The sequence below is a fragment of the Rhipicephalus microplus genome, chromosome X, assembly GCF_043290135.1.
Source record: "Rhipicephalus microplus isolate Deutch F79 chromosome X, USDA_Rmic, whole genome shotgun sequence".
Lineage (NCBI taxonomy): Eukaryota > Metazoa > Arthropoda > Arachnida > Ixodida > Ixodidae > Rhipicephalus > Rhipicephalus microplus.
Genome location: NC_134710.1, coordinates 135,741,820 through 135,756,132, shown reverse-complemented (window position 1 = coordinate 135,756,132; position 14,313 = coordinate 135,741,820). Strand labels below are relative to the sequence as shown.

Sequence of the window (14,313 nt, the reverse complement as noted above, 5' to 3'; positions counted from 1 at the left end):
ACGTACACAATGAAATACACTGCAGACATTTAATGGTATGTCGGCAAGCACGAAACGTGCGATCTTATACTCTTAATTTGTGAGACAACTCAAATTTTGGAGTGTTGAACTTGTAGGTATGAAAAAGAAAAATGGAGAAAAACAACGGCTGTACTTATCTCTAAACCTCGGTTTTACCATGTTTTCCGTTGCACCATTCCTTCCTGCGTGCGTTGCACCCAGCCTTATAGATAACGACCGGTTATAGAGATTGATTTCTTTACAAATCGCATATGTGAAGCACAGTTATATTGATTGTATCGTGTTACATCTTTTCAATTCTTCGCGTCTATAAGGTACATAAATTAAGCACGTGGCGGGTACAGTAAATATGCCAGAAATGGCATGGCTGGTTTACGAAGTTGATATTTTAAAGTTTGAAAATCATCTGCACCACCAGCTGCAGTTTGGCTCGTCAAAGTGTTTCGTGCTTTAAGTTCGTTCAAAGGGATCAATATCCCATTCTTTATCTCAATTTACCGCGTTGCATATTAGGTTAACTTTTTTTTCTTGCTCACGTACTCAAGGCTGAAGGGTTCGTTTACAAATCACGCCTAGTTGCGACATGTAAGAAATCCTCTACGCCCTGCAACTGCTGGTAACCTCCCACTACATTGTACGTAGTGCGCGTGTACACCATGTTTGGAAATGCACCAATTGTAGATAAAGCAAAAGGAACTGCTTCGTGCGTACCATATTTGCAAACTTACTCCGTAAAAATGTGCAAGCGTTGATTCAGAGGTTTTGATAGGGAAACACCGAGACTTCCTTGAACAAGCGTTGTAGCCAAAATAACTTCCGGTCACCTCATATACCAGCTCCCGACGTCGAAACTAAAAGCACGTTTTCAAGCGTACGGAAAATCCCGTTCAAAGTCTGTCACATAAAATAAACGTGCGTAAAGTACAAGGGAATGTTTCAGAACGTTCACATAGCTATAATATTTGAATTTATTTAGCCAAATTTCAGAAGGAAACTGGAAAATTGGCGGGCTATTTTCTGAAGCCCTTGTGGTCCACCAATGCTATTAAAGCAAATCGTTGAACGAAACCGGATCTCATTCAAGGGCTGTGTCGGCAAACAGTGGAAGGGTCTACAAGACAGGCACAGTGATACTGCAGGGTCCCTTTCGCACATGCTCTGTACAGACTCGGTAGGTGGTGTTTTATCAGATTCAGCACCTATTCGTAGCCACCTCAATGATCACTCTACATGTTTCCTTTTTCTCGAAGATTTAGTGGCATTTGAAGTCTTGAAGCTAACAGCAGCAAAAAAAATGGTTCGCTGTCACAAACAAGCAGCCCCACAAGTTCAGTTGACTGGTCTATGGCTACAAAAAACGAGAGCGCGGAGCAAGACCCCCACCACATACATGCTTTTTCATGTTAAGACCACTGACAACTTGCATTAGACATGGCAGGAGCCACTAAATGGCGTGGACAGACTAAGTCCTTTAATATGAAGAATCAACAAATCTCGGGCATGGACAACTGCTCTTTTATTGCATGGCCCCGAGCAGGAGGGCACCAACGCTTTTCCTCAAAACTCCTCCCCACCATCATCTTCAGCACCCTCTGCAGAGTCCATGCCAACCTCTTCGTAGTCCTTCTCGAGGGCAGCCAAGTCCTCCCTGGCTTCGAAAAACTCGCCTTCCTCCATGCCTTCACCGACATACCAGTGAACAAACGCCCGCTCTGCATACATGAGGTCAAACTTGTGGTCGAGCCGTGCCCAGGCCTCTGCTATGGCTGTTGTGTTTGACAGCATGCACACAGCACGCTGAACCTTGGCGAGGTCGCCACCGGGTACAACAGTCGGGGGCTGGTAGTTGATGCCAACCTGCAATACGAATCTGGTGTAGTGATTGAACACCCAAGAACGGACAAAGCCACAATAGCACATTGTAAACACAAGCTGTGTTTGAACAAAAGCCACTGCTCGCACACAAAGCCACTAGGAATCGTACAAGTTTTATGAACTCACAGTTGAGAAAGGGATAAATATGAAGTTGTGCAGCAACGAAAGACCAAAAAACTGAAGTTATATACCGAGCTCCCTGAAGAGATTCGCATCTTTACAACAAATTCTAAGCCAGCGAAAAAAAATGATTGGGAGCTTTCTTGTTCTTCATTTTCAGTTTGCACTACAGTTTGTTATGTGAAGTCCTACTCCGAAATACACAAATAACATCTACGTAACGTGGCAATATTGTTGGTTCTCAATATTATATATCGTATTCGCATAATCCTCGCACTTTTTTTTCCAGAATATCGATGCAAAGTTTGGGGGGTGCGAGAATTGAGCGGGAAAAACTTTCCACGAAACCTCTGAGAGCGAAAAAGCAAACGAAGTGGCCGCAAATCGGGATTCTCACACCAGCAACACACAGCAAGCTTTAAGAAGTACTAATTAGAACTTACCTCAACAATAAAAGCAGAAGTTTTACACAAGGCAAGATTTATTTGAGACACAAAACGTGGAAAGAAATAGTCGATAATTAGAATACCTTACGCGAAGCTTGTGGGCGTTGGGGGCCTAGCGGTCGCGGTCAGCGCTCAACAGGAGCCCTCAAAACGTAAGCCTAGGACGTCAGCATTGGGCTGATGGCTATTTAACAGAATTGTCCGCAGTTTACTTCTGATGAAATGAAGTTAACCATCAATCCCAGTTTTAGGCACATGGCAGGCCCAATGCACCTTAGTGGATTTCGGCTGCCGTCACCAGTAGCGAATACAAAACTCTTAGGCTCCGAAGGGCCTACCGGCGGCCTTGCTGCAGTTGTTTGGCGCATGATCTATCACTTGAAACTTGAAGCAGCCCTGTGGCTTCAGTATCGCCCCATAACGTGCCAAGATTACCGACAAAACATACAAAACACGCCTCAACGTGCACTGGCCAATTCGGCTTGGCTTGGATTGAATCTCCATGCAATAGTACGCTTATTGTGTAAGAGATGGCGCCAGATGGTGTGCGCTATCATCATTATTGGCGGGAACGAACAGACCACATTATTGCGGCAGTTTTCGGGGGTGCGATAAATACTAGAAAAAAAATGTATTTTTTCTTGGGCGATGTGGGGGGCTGCGAGAAATATGCGAGTGCGAGGATTACGCGAGTAAATACGGTGGTCCCTTTAGAACTTCCTGGTCCTCTCAATTACGCTAGGCACAACGCACAAGGTAGCAGCAAACTTACCTTAAGTCCAGTGGGGCACCAGTCCACAAACTGGATCGTGCGCTTGGTCTTGATGGCCGCAATGGCTGCATTTACATCCTTAGGCACAACATCCCCTCGGTACAGGAGACAGCAGGCCATGTACTTTCCGTGACGGGGGTCACACTTTACCATCTGGTTGGCAGGCTCAAAACAGGAGTGTGTGATCTCAGCGACTGTCAGCTGCTCATGGTAGGCTTTCTCGGCAGATATGACTGGAGCATAGGTGACGAGGGGGAAGTGGATGCGAGGGTAGGGCACCAAGTTGGTCTGGAACTCTGTCAGGTCGACATTCAGGGCACCATCAAACCGCAGAGAGGCAGTGACGGAGGAGACGATCTGGCCGATGAGCCTGTTGAAATTCGTGTAGGTGGGCCTTTCAATGTCGAGGTTGCGCCGGCAGATGTCAAAGATTGCCTCATTGTCGACCATGAAAGCGCAGTCTGAATGTTCCAGGGTGGTGTGTGTGGTGAGAATAGAGTTGTAGGGTTCCACGACTGCTGCGGAGACCTGCAATGAGAAGACGTAAAGTAAAGACTAGAATACACTGCTGCCGGTAGACACACTTAAACCTATTTATAACGAACCTCCATAAAACGACTCATTCGATCTCTGCTTGAGCAGCGCACGAGCTTTTTTTACCCGCTCGTGAAAGTTGCGATGCGCGGTGGGGGGGGGGGGGGGGGGGCATGGTATCGTTTTGGACTTGTTACGGAAGATGGCGGCGACGGCAAAAAACCACTGAGAATGTCCATATAAAGGGTATCGAATTTTTTTATTGGCGCCAGTATGCCCTACTGGCATCAGTTAAATATAGTAAAATCTCCGGAACAAACCTCACATTAACAAACTTTCTAAAAAATCCCACGCTGAGTTCTAATAGTTTAGTGTAAAATTATTTCACTACTACTACTTACTTCAGGATATTGAACTTCTCAGAATAACGAGCATTAATTTAGTTCCACATTATATTAACAGCACCTATGTACTACGAACTCGCGTTCTGAAAACAGTCGTGGCTACCCAGGAGCAGTACGGAAGCAGACAACAAAGCGAATGAACGCCACGCTTCTCGAAAGACGCGCGACAGGGCAAAGGGGGGAAAAGAAAAGGGCAATTTTCTGTTCTTTCTTTTTGATGGAATGCTGACGCTGCTGGTTTAAAAGCAGAAGAGGTAAGGGAGCGACGGCAACACGCGAGGGCAAGGTCAGCGAGGCAGAGCGGGAGTTGCAGAGCAAGAAGCATGGGCACTTAATACCTGAGACAGCGAAGGAGCACAAAACAGAACGAGAAATTTTTTAGCAGTTTTGTTTGTTCTTCGAAAGAGGTCAGTAGTAGCGTGTCAGTAGTGTTCCCCTTTTTTTCGGTGATTACTTATCGCGCCCGCAAACGAACTCTGCATTCATGCTGCGGTGATTTGAGACAAAGAAGCGGAAACTGTTTTCGCAAAGCAAGTCAGAAAGCAGGCTGTTGTGACCAAAGAACCAAATCGCACCCCAGGAATGTGGATTAGCTGGAGGCCTTCTCACTGCAGGGACCTTTTGTAAACGTGCATATTTAGGCATTTATTTGTGCATTTGTTTTTCTCGTGAAAAAAAAGAGTTCGAGAACCCACCGTTGTAAAAGTGGGTCATTTTGGTCTGCGAAAAATAAGGATGGTGAATTTTGAGCTTTCACTACGACCTTGCAAAATAAAAAATTTCCACGGTGCCATGAAGTTCGGTATACCGAGATTTCACTGTGAAAATGAAAAGTTCTGTTTCCTGTATAAAGGCCAGGAGTGGTCAATACAGTGGACCGTACGTCCAAAGCGTCAAGTCAGCAAGTCAGGGTGGTGGTGTAGGCCGCATAGGCGACGAGTGCAAGCCTGGTAAAGGCCTGAGATATAATAACGCAGTGTGTTTACTGTAAAAAAAGTGGTTCGGCTTAGTTCTGCCTTCAGTCTCCTTTTTGTGTAATTTGCGCATATGTATGCACGTTCAGTACGAAAATTCGGGAAACAGTCGAACCCCGCTATAACAACGCCGCTTCAAAGAAATTTCTACTGCAACGAAAAAATCACAGTTCCCTTTCAGCAATCCATAGGAGACAATGCGTAAACATTGTCACCACGATGAACACCTTTTCTTCTGCCGCCCCCCGCTTCAACGATACTTCACAATGCAATTCCCGGCTCGGATATTTATTGCTATACAGGAAACCCAATCTAACACTGATGCATTTCCAGAACCTGAAAATAAGTCGACAAAGTCTAAAACGCGCCTTGGCACCACCAGAAACCGCCGCCATTGCCCAATAGTGATGACAATGAGACTGTTCTGCTTTCGCCGCTGGCTTGCCTTCTAACCGCAGACAATCCGAAGATGAAGCTCAGTTGCTCAGTGCATGCTTTCTTTCTTAGCGCCCCCCCCCCCCCCCGATGCCAATGCTTAATTTATTCGCGCTTAGTCAGTGTGGTACCTAATCAGAGCAGCTGTTTGTCCACATTATCAACCAAATCAGCTAGCCGGGAGTGATGGATGGTAAGAATGGCATAGAATAAGGCGAAAATCGCCGCTCCACAATACCCTGCCTCCATCTCTGCTTTGTCCGATACACTTTGACGGCGAAAGACTGCTGGTGTTAAGGTGTTAATGCAACTATTTGGTACATTCAGTGCAGTTTTCACCATGGCCTCCCTATGCAGGACTGAATCGCGTCGCAACGCTGCTGGAAAAGAATAGGAAGCAGCGGACACTTTTTTCATTTGATAGGCCAACTCCGGCGATTTTTTGACAATGCAAAGTAATGGTGTATCTATGTCCCTTAGGCACTCTTGTAATGAGCACAATAGCTGAAATGCTAAGGAAGACTGAAAATAATTTTTAATCGGCAAAAAAGCACAACACAAACTGAAAAACCAACCGGGCATCCTGTCTGTGAATGATGTGCTATTTGGTAAGAAACTGAGGCCGTATATTGGTCCCGCTGGCACAGACTATAAAAACAAAGGCAGACCAGTGAGGTGCCGGCCTGACACCACAAAGGAGGGAAGAAAGCTTTCCCGTCGTATACTCATGCTAAACATCACCGCCATTGCCTCTTGGCGAGCAGAATAAACGCTGTAGCGACCAAAGTAGTCATGCCATCTGCTGCGTCACTTTCGTTGACATGACAAACATGACGTCACAAAGGCAATGTTGCCAATAATTCGCAAGCGAGGTGAGCTTTTTGAGGCAATCTTCAAAAATTCATTTGCAAACAGTCAGCGCATCTTCCAAGCCTGTAATTTGGCTTAAATGACAGAAATGTGCAAAGTGTAATGATGAATTTAGTGGGTCATGCAAATCTCGGCAAACACATTGTCAGTGCTAAGCACGAGACGCTCGGCCCGGACTGTCGCTGATTTCGCTAGCTAGGCCTACGCTCCTACCTGGTCTCGGATAACAGTTTTGACTGTCTTCGTTCTTTATTATAATTGGTGGAGGTGCGGGGTATCGATCCCAGTACCTCTCGCAGATCAAAGATTTCGTGCACGAGGAAGTTGCCCGCCAACTCTCGCTCATCTCTGGCCTACCGGAGCGCAGTGCACCGCTTAGCCCTACTCTACGGACTATTATACGAGATCAAGTGTCTGAGGTCCTTCCTCCACAGCTGGTGCCACCAGTCAATGCACCATGGATGTACGCCGAAGCAGCAGCACGACCACGACCACAGACGTTTCAAGCGCCGCCTCCACTGCCTGCTCCTGTTTATGCCACCCAGCCGCCATGACCTCCAGTTCACCGAGTCCCTGATCCATGGCGCACTGCCGACAACCAACCGATCTGCTTTTCGTGTGGTCTACCTGGGCTTGTCGCACGTCTGTGCCGCCGCCGCCCACTCCACTCACGTGAAAACCTACGTCCATATGAGAACGATTACACGTACACTCAATACACCCCACACCCCGAATTGTGCGCTCCTCGTCCAAGCCACCGACCAGCTCCTGATCGCCGATCTCCTTCTCCACGTCGACGCTCGCCCTCCCCGATGCGCCGACGCCCCCCCTACAATCGACGCGGAAAACTAAATGACGCAGTTTCCGAGGCAAGAGCTGCGTCCTCGTCGCAAAGCACAAGCCCTCTTCGTCCGCCGTCGAATGTAATTAATGCCGTTCTTGAAGGTGTACCCGTACTTGCCCTTATTGATACTGGTGCCGCAATTTCTGTCATCGCCGAAAACGTTTGCCGTTCAATTCGAAAAGTGACAACGCCTTACTTGCGTTCATGTCTTTATACTGCCACTGCACAGCCTGTGCAGCCTGTGACCGCGTGTATTGCCATACTTGTAATTCAAGGAGTGCCCTACACAGTGCAGTTTGTAGTACTCCCGCACTGTTCTCATGACATCATTTTAGGTTGGGATTTTCTCTCCCATCACCAAGCCGTCATTGATTGCGCCCGTGCCGAAGTCGCCTTTTGTCCCCTTGGTGATGCGCTACCAGTGCATGTTCACCCTTCCGACGCGAAGTTAGTCATTAGTGACGACACCCAAATCCCTCCACGCGCTACTGTCTTCGCACCTGTGTAGTGTTCCACCGTCGTCGACGCTACCGCATTCTTCACGCCTTCCGCTGCTTTCGTTCATCGCCACCTATCACCGCTTCCAATCGCTCTCGTTACTTTTTAAGGTAGGGAGACCAACGTGCCTGTGGAGAATCCGTTACCATACACGATTACGCTACTTCGAGGCGAAAGTATTGGTTCGATAGAATCATTCGAAACCATCGCTACACTTGACGTTCCTGATGAATCATCGGAAGTCAGTGCCCTCTCCTGTAGTTCCGTGAATGACCCTTCCACTACCGACATTTTCAACCGTGTCATCGACGAAGGCCTAAACCCACAACAGAGGTGTGAGCTTTTGAGCCTCCTCGACAAGTTTCGACCATCTTTTGACAGTCACAGCGCTACTTTAGGTCGAACATCTACCGTATGCCACCAGATCAACACAGGTAATCACCCACCACTACGGCAGCGACCATACCTTGTTTCGCCGACTGAACGCCGTATCATCGATAAACAAGTAGGTGACATGCTAAAGCGAGGCGTCGTTCACCTGTCAAACAGTTGCGCATGATGGAGCGCATGATGGACGCTATCCTACGAGGCCTCAAATGGAACACGTGTTTGTGCTGCTTAGACGATGTAGTGGTTTCTCGCCCGATTTTCCCACGCACCTTCGTCGCTTGGAACAGGTTCTACGCTGCCTCTCTGCAGCAGACCTCCAACTCAACTTGAAGAAGTGTCACTTTGGAGCGCGCAAGCTGACCATTCTCGGACACGTCGTGTCGAAGGATGGCGTTCTTCCTGACCCCGCTAAGCTACGTGCGTCTCTCAAGCAGCTGCGTAGTTTCATTGTGCTTTGCTCATACTTCCGCCGCTTCGTCCGGGATTTCGCCTCGATCATGGCGCCTCTGACAGACCTACTTCAGGGAGACCGCAATCTATCTGCGTGGTCTCCAGCTTGCGACAGTGCCTTTGCGAAGCTCCGTGAACTGCTTACAACACCACCCATACTGCGTCACTTCGATTCAAGCGCTCCCACAGAAATCCACACAGATGCTAGTGGTGTCAGTCTTGGCGCTGTACTCGCCCAACGAAAGCCTGGTTACCAAGAATATGTTGTTGCGTACGCGAGCCGCACTCTTACAAGAACAGAAGCAAATTATTCGGTAACTGAGAAAGAATGCCTAGCGATTATCTGGGCCATTACAAAATTTCGGCCTTATCTGTACGGCCGCCCTTTCAATGTTGTTATCGACCACCACGCGCTCTGCTGGTTATCCTCCCTCAAAGACCCCTCAGGACGCTTGGCACGATGGGCTTTACGGCTCCAAGAGTACGACATCCGCGTCATTTATCGCTCAGGCCAGAAGCACGCCGATGCCGACGCTCTTTCGCGTTCGCCTGTTTCTGCTGATATTGCAAGTGTCTCCATCCAAGACAACTTTTTTCCACTATCAGGACCCATCAACATGGCTGTAGAGCAGCGCAAAGATTCATGGATTGCGTCTCTGATGGATTACCTATCTGAAAACTCGCCCACCCGCCATCTCGAGTGCTACACCGACAAGCCTCTCACTTCGCCATCCGTGATGGAATACTTTATCACTGCAACTACCTCCCTGACGGTCGCGAATGGCTACTCGTCATACTCAGGCATCTCCGCGCCAGCATATGTGCTGCTTTCCATGCCGATCCGCAGTGTGCGCACGCCGGTTTGTTTGAAACCTACGCCAGGCTACGTTTACGGTTTTACTGGCGCGGCATGTACACATTCGTTCAAAAGTACATTCGATCTTGCACAGAGTGCCAACGCCCCAAGCACGATCCTAGCCGTCCTACTCCACCAATGCAGCCATTACCGTGCCCAGTGCGACCATTCGACCGAGTTGGAATAGACCTTTAGGGTCCTCTACCATATACATCAGCTGGGAATGACGTTGCGTCTTTCTGCTGCAACGTTTTCTTCTGCATCACGGTGCTCCAGGTGAACTTTTGAGCGACCGAGGCCGTGTCTTTCTCGCGGATGTTATTCGAGAACTTTTTGCAGAATGCCATGTGATTCACCGCTGTACTACCGCATATCGCCCACAAACAAATGGCTTGACCGAGAGTTTCAACCGTACTCTTGGCGACATGCTTTCTATGTATGTCGCTTCCGACCACACCAACTGGGATCTTATCTTTCCTTACGTAACGTACGCTTACAACACGGCACCTCAAGCAACGACAGGCTTTTCTCCATTCTTTTTACTTTATGGTCGAGAACCATCATCTGCAATTGACACCATTCTCCCCTACCGACCCGACTCATCCAAAGGCACACCAGTTTCCGAAACCGCGCGGTATGCAGAAGAATGTCGGCAATTAGCTCGCACCCTTACAACACAAGAACAAGGGCTACAAAAATTTCGTCACGACGATGGACGGTCCAACTGCCAATTTTCGCCCAACTCTCTTGTTTGGCTGTGGGTGTCCCCCAGTGCTGCTCCTGGTGCCTCTACAAAGTTTGTCAGCAGGTATACCATGGACCTTATCACGTCATAGAACAAACTTCCGCTGTTAACTACCTCATCGAACCCCTCATGGCAACTGTGGACCTGCGTCGCCAAGGCCGCGAAATCGTACATGTGGATCGCCTCAAACCATATCACGAACCACTTGTCCTCACGACACCTTAGAACACTTACTTGGCACCTTCTTCAGCGAGGGGGAAATATGTAATGATGAATGTAGTGGGTCATGCAAATCTCGGCAAACACATTGTCAGTGCTAAGTACGTGACGCTCGGCCCGGACTGTCGCTGATTTCGCTAGCTAGGCCTACGCTCCTACCTGGTCTCGGATAACAGTTTGGACTGTTTGAACATACCCAGCGAATTTCATTGAGATCCATTGACGTCGAAAAATCGCCGGAGTTGGCCTTTAAGAATATATGACCCTTTGTGTTGCTAGCTCAGTTCAGCTATATTTTCCTATTTCACTACAAAGAAATTCTTGCTTCTACGAAATATTTTGAGCCCCGCGAGTTTCGTTCTAGCGGGGTTCAACTGTATAACTTAAATCCACAAATATTTCAAGGAATTTTTCAATTTTGTTATATCCAGGTATAACTGTACTGACCATGGGCAAAAAGTGGGCCATAGCTGTCAAAGGGCACTCCTTGACTGGACTGGTGCTTTATTAAAGCATCGGCACGACAAAAACAAAGTGCAGTAAAAAAGGTGTGCCTTGCCTAACCCAAAGAGAGAGAGGCAACAGAGAAGAGTGGTGGCAGCAGATAAATTGAGCAATAACTACCAAGCGACACAGCCTGCAATTGACAGTTATTCACAACAAAGTGGTGTGAAAAGGTGATGTCTCCTGCATGGTCTCTCCCCGGTGTACTTGTCCGATGGGACTACACGAAGAACAGGAATATTCAGGAGTGCAGCCCACACCAGCCACATGGCTGGGGACAGGTATTCTGTCAGACACACTGGCGCGGACAACTGACATAAAGCAGCTCCTGGGCCAACAGGATTAGCCAGCAACCGAGCCAGAAAGCCGGGCCGCCGACACCTCCATAGTGTCTGGGTACTCTACGCACAAACTACAGCACAGAATGGGAACCTATAGAAAGTAAGTACCTGTGGGGCTGGGTAGATGGCAAACTCGAGCTTGCACTTCTTGCCGTAGTCCACCGAGAGGCGCTTCATGAGAAGCGAGGTGAAGCCCGAGCCGGTGCCACCTCCAAAGCTGTGGAAGATGAGAAAACCCTGCAGTCCCGTGCACTGGTCTGCCACCTTCCTGATCCGGTCCAGCACCAGATCCACAATCTCCTTGCCGATTGATTAGTGACCGCGATCATAGTTGTTTGCTGCATCTTCCTTGCCAGTGATCAGCTGCTCGGGGTGAAACAGCTGCCTGCAGCAGTCAACAAGACGAATAATACAAGCCGTGAGTGTTGTGCGAAGAGTTATCAGCCACATCAACTGCACAAACTAGGGCTGGTACTTTGGCAACTACAGTGAAGTATACATGCACTCTGCCCAACAGCCTCTAAACGTGTCCGAGTCTCATGCCCTCTTCTGTATATTTTACTCCCTGTAACATCCTTTTATGACATGATAATAAACTGATTGACTGATTGAAGCATGGGCCTTTGCCTAGTCCGAACAGCACCCCAAGTTGAGACTGCTGAAATCAAAACTGGTGGCTCCTGGACTCCGAAATGATCCGCAATGTGCCAGTAGGCAATCTCGGAAGCCCGGTTCGCGCCTCTTTTTGGGAGGAACATTCGCATGTTTGTGGCACCACATGTTGGTTGGTCCGCACGCGTCGTCACGGTTTGGCCACCAGAAATGATGGCGTGTGCCTCCTTGAGGCCGGCGTGCCTGGGCTCATTCACACCCCAAAAAAAGGCCCATCAGTGCAACAAAGGCCGGCATAAGGTTCACTTTTAACGGACTGAACAAATAATCTAGGCGGCTTAACTACCAGCGCTGTCCTTGGTTAATAATTTTGGTGAAGTTTGTAAAATACACGCATCGTAAGCAGAGTGCATAAAGTCTCAAGTGTGTTTAGTGGCCACTCGAGTGCAGTATTGGCGAGAATACGCAGATATACGCTCCATAACAATACACAACAGTCTGACTGCATGAAGGATCCTTGCACTATAACTCAATGCGAAAATATGTCCGAAAGCCGAGAGAGTGCACGGTTAAATATATGTACGACTTAATGGTGCCCCAATGAAGGACAAAAAGGACAGCCCTCCTTTTGCAGCCCATAAAGCATTGTAGTGGCCCCTTCCGAAAAAGACAGAACCAGTAGAGCTTGCAAGCGAGGGGGTACTACTATTCGCTACATCCTGCCCATGTGGCACCTCGATTTTCAATGACATCACCATACCTCTGGAGGTGTGCTTCTTCAAGCTGCAGTGAGCAGTCTGTCCTCGTCTCTCACAGCCCCTTGTGCCCACTGCACTAGTTTCAGCCACACCACTGCGACAAACTTGCCTGACGAGCTCTGCCTCAATTATGGTGGCAGCCACCCCGAGGTTGCCAATCCAGCACGGAACATCCGTGCTGCCTCAACTGCAAGTGCAACCAACAAACTGTGCTGCCTGTTTTCGCAAGTCTAGGGCAAGGGCACAGTTATACTCTCCTCTCGGGATGGCTCTACGATGCGCTGGAACAGTTCAGGACCACTGTCAACAACATCAACAGGTGAGGAAATGCCGCGGTCGAGAAGGGCCGCTCGTTTTGCGACGCTATCGGCGGTGGCGGCCGAATGACATCGGCAACGTACGCAAACCTCCACGAGTACGCTAGTTCCTCCCACGAGCTCAGCCACCAGACCGCCCCTTCCTACGAGAGCACCAACTGCTACCACCGAGAAGGATGCGGTGTTCGCCTCACTAGCTGCAGCCACACATGCTGTGCTCATGCTGCTGCCGACAGACTGCAGTCCACCAATTATGTCCCGTGGCTCTTGCTGCGCATTACGCCATCACAATGGGGAACATTGGCTAGTGTTGCTTGCACAACAAGGCCAACAGGACGGCCATCCAAGAGTTCGAAGAACTATTTTTTTTTGTCCCTTGGACATGTGCTACATCCCCCCCACCCCCCGCCTTTAACAATTTATACGCGCCTTTTCAACCAGTTTTTCTACTTTCGCAATTACTTTCTACGACCTCCTTGGCAGCTTACCCGATCGGCTGCGCGTTGCGGGAAGCAGATAGAATGACCCTTAATAGGAGAATTCCGCGAAGTGGTTGAAGTTTGCAAAAGAACTACAGAAGCCGTGCGTCCATAAGAAACTGCTGCACACCTGTAAGTGCCAGTACGGACTTCGTCAACGACTGTGGGTTCGAGGTCGACATAGACGGCACGAGGCACGTGCTTGCCGGCTCCGGTCTCACAGAAGAATGTCTTGAAGGAGTCATCACCTCCGCGAATCGGCTTGTCACTGGGCATTTGGCCGTCGGGCTGAATGCCATGCTCCAGGCAGTAGAGCTCCCAGCAGGCATTGCCGATCTGAACGCCCGCTTGTCCAACGTGAACCGATATGACCTCGCGCATTTTCTTCGTTTAGCCTCGGCAGAATAAGAAAACAGGCATGTCGGTATGCACCAATGACAATCTTTGAGGCAAGAGTGTTTATGAGGTCAGTATGTTCTAGGAATTAGCAGTTTGCATGAATTGACAGGTCAGCAATGGTGTCGCCGAAGAAAGGAGGGGTTTAAAATTCCCATCATCAACCCCCACTGAAACTTTATGTGCATACAAGCAAACACACCCGTACAGGGCAGTTAAAACACCCCACAACAGCGAAATTGCAAGCGGAAAGTCGTCTCAAGCTCACTGATGCGACACATTTATAACTTGCACTATTGTCATATTTGAATTCACAGAGCACGTGACAAACCACAAGTTGTAACCGCGCTCACAGTAAACAAAATTCCATGTTTGGCTCTCTGCCATGCTAATGAATGGCATGTGTGCACCACTTGGTCTTTCCTCAGTGCCATTGCCCAGAAGGACAGGCAC

At 48.7% G+C, this 14,313-nt stretch overlaps 1 pseudogene; it reads right to left on the bottom strand.

Annotated features, from left to right (window-relative positions):
- Positions 1-1,515: 1,515 nt before the first annotated feature.
- LOC142761683 (tubulin alpha chain-like) lies at positions 1,516-13,860 on the bottom strand (annotated as a pseudogene).
- Positions 13,861-14,313: the final 453 nt, after the last annotated feature.